The sequence below is a fragment of the Pelodiscus sinensis genome, chromosome 27, assembly GCF_052426305.1.
Source record: "Pelodiscus sinensis isolate ZL-2025 chromosome 27, ASM5242630v1, whole genome shotgun sequence".
In the NCBI taxonomy this organism is placed as follows: domain Eukaryota; kingdom Metazoa; phylum Chordata; order Testudines; family Trionychidae; genus Pelodiscus; species Pelodiscus sinensis.
In genome coordinates this window covers 4,031,865-4,045,962 of record NC_143078.1, presented here as the reverse complement: position 1 = coordinate 4,045,962, position 14,098 = coordinate 4,031,865, and positions in this window count along the sequence as shown.

Sequence of the window (14,098 nt, the reverse complement as noted above, 5' to 3'; positions counted from 1 at the left end):
GAGTTTTTTTGCTTGAGCATCTGTCTACTTCTAGAGGACAAGAAATTTGGTTCCTGACAAAAGGCCAAGTCAACACTGGCAAGTTAATGTGCAGGGGAATCCACCCCCGGCGCTGTAACTCTCGAGGTGTTCATGCTGGCACAGCACCGAGCGTGCGGTAGTTCGGCAGTGACTGCACGTAAAAAGTGTAGAGCTTGCTGCACTCTGCAGACAGCAGTCGGGAGCCGGTGTGGACACCGGGGTGTAGTTTTGTATTTTTACTGGCCTCCGGCACCCTTCCCACAATGCCCCTTCTTGCCTCTCTGGTCATCTGTTTGAACTCTACTGTCCTGCTCTCCAGAGACTCACCCTCAAACCCTCCCTTTGCCTTCTTTTTGAAATTGGAAAGTCCTGTTTGCTTGGGGACACCTGCTGTGTTCTCAGTGCATCTCCCCAGCTGGCCATGCCTGCTCTGCACACCAGGAAACCCTCCTGCTTGGAAACACAGGGGCGAGCTCAGCGCACAGTCCCGTGGAAGTGGCTTTCTGCCGCCACGGCTTGCCATTCCAGCCTTGCATGATGGTGCGATCCCACCCTTCAGCGCTTGTTTGCCAAGCCCAAAAGCAGTGCTCCACTGTGGGCTGCACCTCCGTAAAAGCCACAAGAAATCTCATGTCAGCTGCACGGACTCCCCATCATTACTTTGCCACTTGAGGAGCCACTCAACTGCCATGCCTGACGTGCTAGTGAGATCTGTCAGCATTTTCATCAGCAGCTGCAGATCCATTCCCACTGACTGGGGAGGCAGAGTGCCCAGCACAGAAGCCATTGAAAGATGGCACCCAATGCAGAAGGGGTTGCTAGGATATGAAGCGATGCACCATGGGGCATTGGGACAGGAACCAGGATGCCCCATGCCTCTCTGCAAGCCTCAGTGGCAGAAGAGGACAAGGTGCTCTCTGGGATAGCTGCCCAGAATGCTCTGCTCCGAAAGCTGCTGCAAGTGCCGTAAGCTGACTCTGTGGATGCCCAGCCATGTTTTCCCTGCTGCGCTCAGTGCGCTTTCCATCTGCCAGTGTAGACATGGCCGAAAAGCCAGCCCAAGAATTACATAAGGTTCACCAAGAAGGTTCAGCCCTCTTTATTTTCCATTGTCATTGACTCCCTGACTTGGCCAGCACCGGCAGGAAAAAAACTGAAATGCTGCAAGCAATATTATTCTCTTAGGACTGTTTCTCAAAGTGGTCCACAGATCCACTCTGCTAACTTGGCTGCTCCGGTTTGTGTATTTACCATGGATCTGTGGACCACTTTGAGAGAGACTGTTTTAGGATTGCAAATCATGTGTGATGAGACTCAAAAGATTCCAGCAGTTAAAATAAACTCCCAAACCTGGCCCACTGCTTAGACATTTGTTAATGCTCTAGCATCCTTTTGGGGAGGGGGCTGTAAAGGGGTAAATATAAATCAGAATATTGTTTAATATATCACAGCACTGAATGGTATTTTTTTCTCCAAGCACAAGCAGGCTTTCTCCTTTAAACAATGTCAGCCAAATGTGGCCCAGGTGCGGCCCAAATGACTTGAATGAAGTTGAATTTAGTCCTGCTGAGTTTAAATCTTGTGCACCTGCTTAGCAGTAGCCAAACACAGCTCTGTTGTAGCAACACCAATTTCAACAGGATGAATTTGGCTTCTCGGGTTTGTGTTTTTACTTGCTGTCTCTGCTTCTCCCCTTGTTTAAGTATGCAGAATACAAGGAAGCTTTTGGAACAAAGAACCATTCATTCACTGGGTGACTTCATTACTTTGCTAAATATCTTTACTGGATTTCACGTGATTCTCGGCACTCCTAATTGAATAGAATACTTCACCAACTTAACCTTCTAACAGGGGGTTTCAGTGATAGGATATTACACAGACTTTCACATTTCTTGGGAGGGGAGAAGGGATGGGAAGGAAAGAAAATTAAATTACTTTGCTTAGTGCTCTTAATTATCTGGAATAATTACCTCCAGCCAATTCTCAAACATAAACTTTCCAGAGATCTCAGTAGTGTAGTTGGGGTAAAGAAAAAGGAATTGAGTTTAAAAAAAAAAAAACCATTTTGGACATTATTTAGAAATACCTAATTAACCTTCTGAGTGAAGAATCCAATCAAAGCTTCTCCAATAGATTAATTATTAAAAGCCGCTAATGAGGAGAAGGCTTTTGAGTGCTCACTAACGTGCCACAAAGAGGTGTATATGTTTGTCTCCAAAGCACCATTCTGACATAGAACTGGATAGGCTAAATAGGGGAAAAGAGAACGAGACGGGGAAACATTATTATAATGGACTAAAAAAGGTGACTGGACTCACAGGGGGTATTTAGATAACTAACTGCCCTTTTATGTCCGAAGTCCAATCTTTAGGCTCTACTGACATTCACACCGGGTTAGCTCCACAAAGGGGACTTAGACATTGCAATATTGAGTGTCACAACACCTACGCGCTAAGGCTACGTCTACACAACAAGTTTTCTCAGCAAAAAATATGCACATGAGGGGCTCATTTGCATGATTCGCAATCTCATTTGCTTATTTTCTGCCAATCCATTTTTGTGTTGGGGTTTTTGCGCAAAAACAAGCTGTGTGGACAGTTTTCTTTTTGCGCTAAAACCCCTTTTTCCGCAAGATCCTTATGTCCCCAAAAAAAGGAGGTATACCGATCTTGCAGGCAAAGGGGTTTTCGTGCAAAAAGAAAACATCTGCACGGCATGTTTTTGCGCAAAAACCCTTAGCACAAAACCGGACCGGCAGAAACTATGCAAATGAGATTGCAACTCATGCACATGAGACCCTCATGTGCACATTTCTGGCCAAGAAAACTTGTAGATGTAGCCTGTGTGCTTAGAAAATCACAGCTGGGATGTAGGTTCCCTGTATGAATGGGGAGAAATAGGCCCCACAATAACCATCGTGCTAGCCCACTGAGGGGAGACACCAGCTGTCCCTCTCAGAGATAGGCGACTAAGTCCTGGCAGCAAGGAGGCGCTTAATCCCATTTAGCCATCTACGAATGGGAGCCCACATCAGGGGGTATGTCTACACTACAAAGTTAATTCGAACTAGCAGAGCGCTTAGTTCAAACTAGGTAAACCTCATTGCACGAGGACTAAGCCTAGTTCGAACTTACTAGTTCGAATTAAGGGGTGTGTAGCCCCTTAATTAGAACTAGTGGGAGGCTAGCCCTCCCCAGGTTTCCCTGGTGGCCACTCTGGCCAACACCAGGGAAACTCTATTGCCCCCCTCCCGGCCCCGGACTCCTTATAGGGGCACGGGCTGGCTACGGTGCCCGTGCCAGGTGCAAGCCTGCCAGCACCCAGCTAGCAGACCCTGCACCTGGCACAGCTCGAGCCAGCCCCCCGATGCCCCCCAGCCCTCCCCCTCTTCCCGGGACCAGGCTGGCGGCTCCTGGGAGCTTGCCCGGGACCACAAGAGGCGGGCACCCGCCTGGTTTAGTGCGGACATCGTGGACCTTGTCCACGACCTCCACACTAGGCACAGGAAAGTGGCCGTCTAGGGCAGGAAAGCTGCCAGCCTGGCCACCCAGGAGCAGGTGTGCATGAAAATCAAGGTGGTCCACTGAGACCACCGACCCTGAGCTTACTATGGCCGTACTGGGTCAGACCAAAGGTCCATCTAGCCCAGTAGCCTGTCTGCTGACAGTGGCCAACTCTAGAGACCCTGGAGGGGATGGACCGAAGACAGTGACCAAGCCATTTGTCTCGTGCCATCCCTCTCCAGCCTTCCACAAACTTTGGGCAGCGACACCACTCCTACCCCCTGGCTAATACCACTCCATGGACCCAACCTCCATCACTTTATCTCACTTCTCTTTAAACTCTGTTCTAGCCTTCACAGCCTCCTGCAGCAAGGAGTTCCACAGGTTGACTCTGCTTTGTGAAGAACAACTTTCTGTTACTAGTTTGAAGCCTGCTACCCATTCCTTTCCTTTGGTGTCCTCTAGTCCTTCTATTATGGGAACTAATGGAGAACTTTTCTTTATGCATCCTCTCCACCCCACTCATGCTTTTATAGACCTCTATCCTATCCCCCCTCAGTCTCCTCTTTTCTAAACTGAAAAGTCCCAGTCTCTTTAGCCTCTCTTCATATGGGACCTGTTCCAAACCTCTGATCATTTTAGTTGCCCTCCCCTCTCCCAGCCTCTCTCTTCCCCTCTCCCACCTCCTTTTCCCAGTCTCCCCGAGTTTTGTTCAATAAAGAGTGATTCTATTTTTGACCACACGTTTTCTTTATTTTGTACATCAGGAAGGGGGGCTAGGGAAGAGTAAGTGGAAGGAGGTGAGGGAGGAATGGGGTACGAGCCCCCGATGGGGAGGACTGGGCTGGCTCTGCGGGCTTCTGGGGGTGGAAGCTCTCCTGCAGCCCCCCAATTGCCCCCTCTCCTCAGATGTCAGCCTGCGGCAAGTGCAACCGCTCTGATGGCCAAGTGCTGTGATGTGCCCAGTGTGGGCACTCAGGGCACTCCAAGCCAGGACTGCTTTGCAAGCGGGGCACCCCTGAGAACTGTCTGTCCAGGGTGGGGGTTGGGTCCCTTTAAGCACAGCCCTCGGCTAGCCTGAGACAGCAGCTCCACGCTGTAAGTCCTCCTCTGATGCCCTGCCGGCACTGCTTCCAGCCATCCTTAACCCCGGTTCAGGGTCCACTTAATGTGGACATGCTAGTTCGAATTTAGCAAAACGCTAATTTGAACTAGTTTTTTAGTCTGGATGCGTTAGTTCGAATTAGCTTAGTTCGAATTAACTAATTCGAACTAAGTTAGTTCAAATTAGCGCTGTAGTGTAGACATACCCAGGGTGTCTTGAGGGAATGAGTTAGGCTGTTTTCTGTGGAGTGAGGTGGGACCTGTTTTATAGCTTTAAAGCCAGGGGTTAGATGACACGCTACAGGGGGAAGGGCGGTGTTCTGCGACTGTGGGATCTATTTCTGTTCCTTTCTGGTCTCACAAATCTGGGCAGAGTTCCTCTGGGTAGCGCCTGCAGGTGCTGTCTGGGAGTCTGTGCAGTGTCCCCCTCCGGCTTCCTCGTTCCGAACCTGTGACCACCCCCCAACCACTCCTGTCCCAAGCATTCGTTTAGATCCTGAGTCCAGTGTCCTTCATGTCAGGCTGGGGGAGGGGGCTTTAGAAGGGGGCGGGCCCACCTCCCAGGTTTCCCAACAGGGCCTGTGGGGTGAGAGATCCAGGTTTAGTTCCCCCCCACACACACCTTGGCATGGGGAAGAGAATTTCAGCTGGGGGTGATGGTCCTAACTCCTGTTGAAGCTGTTTCTCTGTGCACACATCGTGCAAGAGCCATAGGACTCCCACCCCCCAATAGCAATCTGAGCAATGCAAAGTGCTACTCCAAAATGTCCCTTACTCCTCGTGGAGGGACGTCGGAATAGTGAGTCTGTTATATTTCAAAATAACGGGCGTGCTTAAAGGACGTGGAATAGCTATTTCGGGATACCTCCGAAATAGCGCTGTAGTGTAGACGTAGCCTGATAGTCCAGGGCTGTCAGTCTCTATTCTCAGACACAACAGCTAGGGAAATAAATGTCAAACACTGCAAAGGTTTTTTTGCTTTATCTGAACTGTTTGTAAATGTAGGCTTTTAGCAATACAACTCCCCCCTCCCTCCACCCCCCATCCCTTGCCTAGACCTTTCATGGACACACTAAACCAAAAGAGAACGTTGCTTTATTTTCATGTTTGAATATCTTTGACAAGAACAATGCTTTCCAAATATCTAATAGGGCCATGCGCAGTGGGGTGTCCTAAATGTGATGCAAATTAATGTTCCCTATTTGGTACCGCTGAGCTAAAGCAACTCCATCTCATCCAAACCTGCATGAATCTGGATAGCTCAGTAATAATAAGTGAGAACTTGGGCAGATTCACCGCCGACTTTCGAAAGGGAGCTAATCAGGAGAGCAACACTTTAAATCAGGAATGGGAAAATACAGATTGGTTAGGGTAGGCATATACAAGTGTCTAGACGGCATGTTGTCCCCGTGCAAATAAACAGAAATGTAAGAGGTCAAAGCAGGAAGTGAAGAGATGAGTGTGAACTTACAGGGAAAGTTAATTGAATTTTATTTTTCATTTGCAGAAGAGCGTGTGTTCAATAACTGACATGTGAAAAATCTCCAGGGGGGCCGGTGTTTCAGATGAAAGAGCTGTCACCAGGTGCAAACTGCTTTCCCTGCGAAAAACTGAGTCTTAGGACTGTACCAGGCCATGCAGACTGACTGGATACGCAAAATCATTTTTAGGCATTATGTTCTGAATAACACAAGCAACACAATGTTCCTATTTAGTGCAGGCAGAGTTTTATTTTACGTTGACATTGGTCAGAACACTCACCAGCTGCAGGGAACTTGAGAAAACTTGACCACAACGCTCTGTTCACTTACAAATTATGCATCCTTTTCGAGTTCCATCAGGTTGTCATTTTCCACTGGTCGGTGGGAAGAATTGCTGCCTAACAATTAGGCAGCTGTTCCAGAAGTCAGGCCTTTGGGTTTTCTCAGCGATATCAGTCAAGTCACTTTCCTTCTTTGGTATTATTTTCCCTCTTGTGAAACAGGCTAATAACTAGTTCACAGGGATGTCAGTTAACATTTCAGACTCCTGCTCGAAGGTGCTAGGGAAGTACAGAGTCGAAGCAGTATGGTATAATTACTGCTAAGCACCGCTTCCACTGCATTGTGCCAAGGATGTTTATGTTTACTCTGTCTCCCTGCCAAACACACACATTTACTCCTGAAGATGTGTGTGTAGAGAACTCGGTGCCCTACCGATCATCCCCAAGGTAGATGAAGAGTTTAAATGCAGGATCTGTGCTCTAGGGCTCCGTCAAAGCAAACAAAATGTTACCGCTAAATTGGCATCCCATCTGTTTCTGCAACAGGAGCATACAGGAGAAGGAATAAAGGTGAGTAATAGACACCCTGCAATGGATATCCCACCAATTCTGTGGCATGGGAAAAGGGGGTTTCATTTTTCATTTTTTCTACTGCGGGGCTTTTTTTTCCCTTCAGAGAGCATGCTTGATGGTGTGGAAAGGCAAATGAACAAATATTGAACCTTGGAACATTAATAATTTACAAATGAGCTATGGCAGATAAACTGGGTGTTCCCACCAGAATGCCTAAATGCAAGTGAGTTTCTGATCTGAATGATTTGCAGCGAGGGAATGGCACAAAACCGAACACCCCCGCCCCACACTGCCCCTTCACTGAGGGCCCCCCACTACCTGTTTGCACCATCCCCTCTCGCTCTACCCCATCCTCACTCACTTTCACCTGGTTGAGCAGTGGGGGGCCAGGGAGGGCTCCAGCTGGCCATGCAAACTCTGAGGGGGAGCCAAGGATGAGAGGTTTGGGGTGTAGGATGGGGTGTGGGCTACATCTGGGGAGGTGGGCTCTGGGGTAGGGCAGGGATGAGGAACTTGGAGTGTAGGAGGAAGCTCAGGGCTGGGACAGAGAATTGGGTGTGAGGGGTGCAGGCTCCAGGCAGGAGCTTGGACGCAGGAGGGGAATGCAGGCTGGGGCTGGGGTACAGGAAGAGGATTGGGGGTTCAGGGTGCTTATTGCAGCTCTCAAGAAGCAGCCATCAGGTCTCTGCAGCCCCCTAGGCCATGGTGAGCCATCAAGAAGACTCCCCATGCTACCCTCACATGTATAGGCACTGCTGCTGCAACTCCCATTGGTTGCTGTTCCGGGCCAATAGGAACTGCAGAGGTGGTGCCTTCAGGTGCAAGGATAGCGGACCCAAGGGCAGTATGCAGAGCCTCCCAGGCCACTCCTGAGCCTATGCACACAGGGACCTGGCAGCCCACTTCTGGGAGCCATGTAGAGGTGAGGCAGGAGGGAGCCTCCCTCAGGCCCGGGCACCCAAAGCAGCCCTGACCAGACTATTAATGGGCTGGTAGATGGTGCTGGCTGGGGCTGCCAGGGCATTCAACTGGGCATTCTGGCTGAAATCAGGACACCTGGCAACCCTATTTGCAAGCTAGACTAGCTGATTATCTAGGCAGATGGTGTGTGTATATCTCAGGGGGCATAGTTGGTACCATGTATCAGTCCTAGTCCCATGGCAAAGAGAGCACTTCCAATCTTTGTTCCTCTTGTCCGAGTACTAAGCGCTGTTCTGAGGCAGGTGGTTTGCCCACAGAGCACATGTTGTGTAACTCAAGAAACTGTAATGAAGTGACAGAGATGTAGCCGTGTTAGTCTGGGGTAGCTGAAGCAAAATGCAGGACAATGTAGCACTTTAAAGACTAACAAGATGGTTTATTAGGTGATGAGCTTTCGTGGGCCAGACCCACTTCCTCAGATCAAATAGTGGAAGAAAGTAGTCACAACCATATATACCAAAGGATACAATTAAAGGATACAATTATACCAAAAAAATTATATATTTTTTTTCATCATTTTTTTTAATTGTATCCTTTGGTATATATGGTTGTGACTACTTTCTTCCACTATTTGATCTGAGGAAGTGGGTCTGGCCCATGAAAGCTCATCATCTAATAAACCATCTTGTTAGTCTTTAAAGTGCTACATTGTCCTGCATTTTGTAATGAAGTGAAAGATTGAGCCAGCAAAACATTCAGTACCTGGGAAAGTTCGGCTCACATGGGGAGTAGGCAGTGAGCAATGGAAAGAATCTGCTTAGAGTTTCACTACATTTCAAGCAAAAATAACCAGCGAGCACCTGGCTGATGTCTCTGCTTCATCTGCATCCAAAAATAACAACACCAAGAAGAAGAGGAATTAATTTGGGGACAGCTAAAAAGGTGCCAGTGTGACAATAGCAGAAGTTAATGTACTCGCAGGCAGCCACTTTTCAAGTGAAATGCAGCAACTGTTTAGAAGTTCACGGCATCATGACACCCTCTCAAATGTTATAAGCATAGCTGCTGTTGTGGAACTTCATTGAGCTCAGGCCAGGACCACACACAGTGATTGGTGAAATTGTGTCATCTGAAGAAATGGGTTGCATCCATGAAAGCTCATGATACCATCTGCATGTTTGGTTAGTCTTTAAGGCGCTACTAGTCTGTTTGTTTTTTAAGTTTTTCTTGTTACAGACTAACTTGGGGTTGGTCCTGCCTTGGGCAGGGGGCTGGACTTGACCTCCTGAGGTCTCTTCCAGTTCTATGATTCTATGAACATGGCTGCCCTTCTGAAGCTGGTGAAATTGGGTGAGCCTTGGAGACATGTCTGAAGAATGTGTGGAGGAGGAAGGAGATAAATCTGTGGGGAGCGTTCCCTGATCACTATGACATGTCTGCTCACAATGGACACTGGTAAACCCACATGGGTGTACAGCTCAATGAGAAAGACTGGGGGAAGAGGAAGCTGCGTGTGGCAGTACATATAATCACACAGAGGGTGATCAAAATGAAAAATGCCTCTGAGACACAGTATTCGGGACACCTTCACTCTGCTACACCAGGCCCACACTCAGAAGGGGCTGGTAATGACTACACAGTGGGGGCCCACAAATATGTTTGGGGCCGGGCCCCACAAAACATCAATGCAGCCCTGGCTGGAGCCTGGGTTGTAGGACTCACTGAGATGGGAAAGGCATGAAGCTCAGGCTGCAAACTGAGTGTGGAAGTCTACACAACACTGAAGCAGCCCTACTAGCACAAGTCAGCTGGCCTGGGCCACCATGGGTTTTTCTGGGCAGTGCACACACCCCCATAACTGGAGGAGGCAGTTTTGGCAGGCAGAAGATAATTAGCTGAGTCAATGCCCTGGACAAACTCCAAATCCTGAACAGTATCAATAAATCTTTCCAGGATGATATGTCATCTGGAGGATGTTGCCTTCATGAACAGAGTGCCCCTTAACACCTAGCAAGAGCTATTTCTGAATCAGAAGAAAGAATACCATCTAGTGTTCAAGCCACAAAGAGCACTTCCTCTCACATTTACACTTTCCTTTAAAGGTCTCTGATTCAAGCAATGACCCTGTCTGATCCCCGTTTAATTTATTTTAGAGCTTAGGGTCAGAGCCAAACCTCACTGAAATTAAAGAGAGTTTTTCCATCCTCCACAAATGGGTTTTCGTATCCAGCCTGTACACTGATCACAGTACAAGCTGTCATTTGTTATAACATGATAATACAGCAATAGCCAGAAAGCACACCGCAATTCCATTCACTTTGACACCCGAGACAGCCTAAATTCCATCCCATTAGAGCAGTTTGATTAGTGACATGCCATTTCCTATGTCATTCCCTTAACAAGAACATATTAAAAACCATCTTTCATATCAAAGGATTTAATAATCCGATGTACACTACTTCTAGCAAAGTTAACTAATCATAGTGGAAGGAGAAAATATTCTTCTGCATGAAAGATGCATCTGCCCAAATGTGTATGTTAAGTGTGACTAATGCCTTCTCCAATCTAAGCTTTATGAAGAATAGGCAAATTATATATAATAAATTGTGAACTCTTTATTTATTGGAATCTAAAGTCCTATAACTCACTGCAGATGATGAGGAAGAATCTTGGGCAATAATTTAAGCAAAGGTGACAAAAGAGATTCTGTGTTGGATGAAAAAGCTCAGCTCAGTAAAACTTATTTTATTAGAAAAATAAACAGAAAGCATTTGAGCCAGAGGAAAACTAATAATGTGATAGGGAAAGAAATTTCAGCCTAGTGAAATATGTGGAAGTCTCTAAAATGTGAATGTTGCACATAGTATAATCTCAAAAATTCATTAGTTTGTATCAAGTTCACTCAGTGTTAACCCTTCAGAGGCCTTCTTTTTCCATTTTATACTACTTTTGCCCTACAAACTCAGCCAGATTCTTCTGTTTTAGCAAGCCCTGAACCCTGTACCTATCTCCAGATTCAATAATCTTGGAGTCTTTAGCAAGATCTACTTTACAATATGCACCAACAGGAAGCTTGAGTCATAAAAATAAATAGGTTGGAATGTTCACATTAAAACTGCACTTGCACAAACACGTGTAATATCGGGGGTTCTGGGGAACACTGCTGAGAGTGTCAACTCAGGGTTTCCACTTAGAGCAGTGTTTCCCAATTTTTGTTTTCTCGAGCAAAAAAAAAAGCTTCTGTGAGTCTGCTCTGTCTCTTTAAGAGAGGGTGGGGGCGTGTCAGCTCTTCATGGAACCCTTGCTTTCACTTGGGGTTCTGCAGAACACCAGTTAGGAAACACTGGCTTAGAGATAGGGCTCCCTACAGCCCTTGGGATCTGACCGGTGCCGAACCAGAGAATCTGCCAAACTACAGGACGTCAATGTCGTCTAGTAGTAATACCAACACTTCCACTGCTTGCTGGGATGTTAGGAGATATTTAGGGGAAAATTGGAGCTAACTCACAGCACAGAACCCTGAGAGCCAGGACTGGTGGCTGCAAACAAACTTTATGGGACCACGGGAAACTTGGCCACACCCAAGATAAGTGGACATCTGGCTAACTATGCTGGACCGTGGATGTTGCCAGACTAGAAAGTGCCATATTAGAGAGATTCAACCTACAGCTTTATTCACTAGTACTTCTTTCAAAGCAGGTTGATCAAACCTCATGTTGCTGCCTTCCAGAAGCAAATATTTGAAATACAAGTCCATATCCCATACTCCTAACTTCAAATACAAAAACGGTACATGCATATGAATAGTATAAACAGAATCAGCAAATCATACGCTTTTTATAGACATTGCACTTGGGACCTATTGTACAAGATTTATTGCAAACATATAACCGTGGTTACAACGATGACTTATATGTACATATTACAACCCAATAACATCACAATGTGTACCCAGTTTGCCAGGGTTTGTGAATCTTTCAATTATGGTATGGCTTAGATCAGACTTAAGCAAAAACTTCTGCATTATTTTAGAATAAATCCAAGTAAAAGAGCATGTTTTTGGCCTTGTTTTCCTTTCAGTAATCTGAGTAGTATGAACCTGATGGAACTTGTGGAACTAAAAAGAAACTAACCTGAATAGTTCCGAAGAAAATATACTAAATTTGTGTACTATACTTTCTGAGAACTCTTTATATTGAGAATATTAGCAGTCATTTGCTGTAAATCTGCTGTACCACTGGCTTTTATCATTCCATGCACAAAGATCAGAATCCTATGAAACTTCTTAGCTATAAATAATACATCTGCTTCTGATTTTTCTCCCTCTAAGGTGGCATCACAGATGGTCCTTCTCTTTTGTATCTTATACCTTGGTAAGGAGGCTCCACAAAGATAGCCTTTCTTCCCCAATGCCAGCCTTCTCAGAATGGATACTTAAAAGCGATTCTTATACTTTTGCAATATAAATAATAAACGGATTTCATTCTGAGTGGAATTCAGCAGCAACAGATGACTCAAATAATGCATCAGAATAAGGCAGGTGGTCTCTTGGCTGGCATCTCAAAGCTGATGTGCATCTTTTATGAGGACAGAGGTGTCCTTCTTAGAAAACCTATTGGTATAAATCTCAGCTCCTTAGAAGTTCTAGCACTTGGCAATGCCGTTAGAAGGCCTTGTAACACAGACCTTGATCGTGAAATGTGGCAGGAAGAAGGATGGATTTATGAATTTGTGTGAATGACCCTAGCTCTTGTTTTTATTTTCATACCTGCATGTTAATTTCAATGTGGCACAATTTGTTTACTGCCAGCCTTGCCAAAAGAAAGTTCTGAGATATCTCTGGATGCTGGGGAGTGGAATATTTGTTCTGAAATATCTCCAAGCCCACTTCATCATCTGCCTAGTATTAGGACTAATCCTTCTGCGACCTTTTTAAACCTAATCGGTATACTGAGTGGAGGCTTATCTTTACTACACGGTGTATCGATGCCGCAGCATTTGATTTAGTGTGTCTGCTTAGATGTGATGAATTGACCTCCAAGTGCTCTCCCATCTACTTCAGTAGTCCAGCAGGATGAGAAGAGTAGCCGGAGTCGATGGGACAGCAGCTCAGTAATGGGGCGAGGCCCTAAGGACAAAAGGACCATAGATAAGTCCTCCAAGAGGCTAGAGAGGCTCTGGAGGAACCAGCCAATCAAGGGCCAGGGTGGCCTACAAGAGGAACTGCAAAGCTCAGCAGTAGTCAGTGCAGGGCAGTGTTGAAGGAGAGCAGCATTCAAGGAATTTGTCTCCAGGAGGGGAAGCCATGGAAGCACCACTCTCTCTGGGTGGAGAAAGAGACTGAGGGGAAACAAACTGAGACACAGACTTGGAGACACCTGCAGAGAGCACTGGGATGGGTTCCTGTTCAGCATGTACCCCAGAAGGGGTTTGTGATTTCACACAAGGCTCTGGGACTCGGCTGGAGGGCTGAGTAGCTGGAAGGCTGAAGAGTGAAGGCAATGCAGGAACCCGCACACGGCCCACATGAGGCATTTGTGGGAGAGGAGTGCCGACCAAGCCCCAGCTGACCTTACTGTGTGGGAGATACTGCGGTAAGTACATGGACTTCAACTAATAGGGTTACCAGATGGTTTCAGAAAAAATACTGAACCAAACAAAAAAGCCAGGAAAAAATTTGTCAAGCAAAAAAAAAAAAAAAAAACCCCCAAACAAAACACCGTGGCCCCTTTAAAAACGCGTTGTGAGGCTTTTGGGCCCTAACAGGCTGCTGGCAGATGCCTGCCATCTTGCCTCCCTGCGCCGGGCTGGACAGCTCTCCGGTAAGCACTAAGGTTGCCAGGCTGCCTGGGATTTTTGCCACCTGATCACGAAAAAAGCAGAAAGTACCGGACATTTTAGGTGTCCGATATTTTCTGAATTTTTTTACCAGACAGGAGGCAAAAATAACAGACTGTCCAGTTCAATACTGGACACCTGGCAACCCTACATGTAGCTGAGGTTGCACAGGTTAGATCAACCGGAGGGGGAGGCTTAGTGCAGACTAGGCCTGAGTTCCAGTTTCCAAAAGCATTGCTCTTGCCCCTTTTGCATGCAGTTTGTGAGCTTTGTGTCCTATGCTACTGACTCCGAATTGTTCAGCTGTGTGTCACAGCACAGGAGGAAGGGCCCTGTGCTTTCAGCAGTGGGGAGGGGGTGGAGGAGGGGGAGCAGG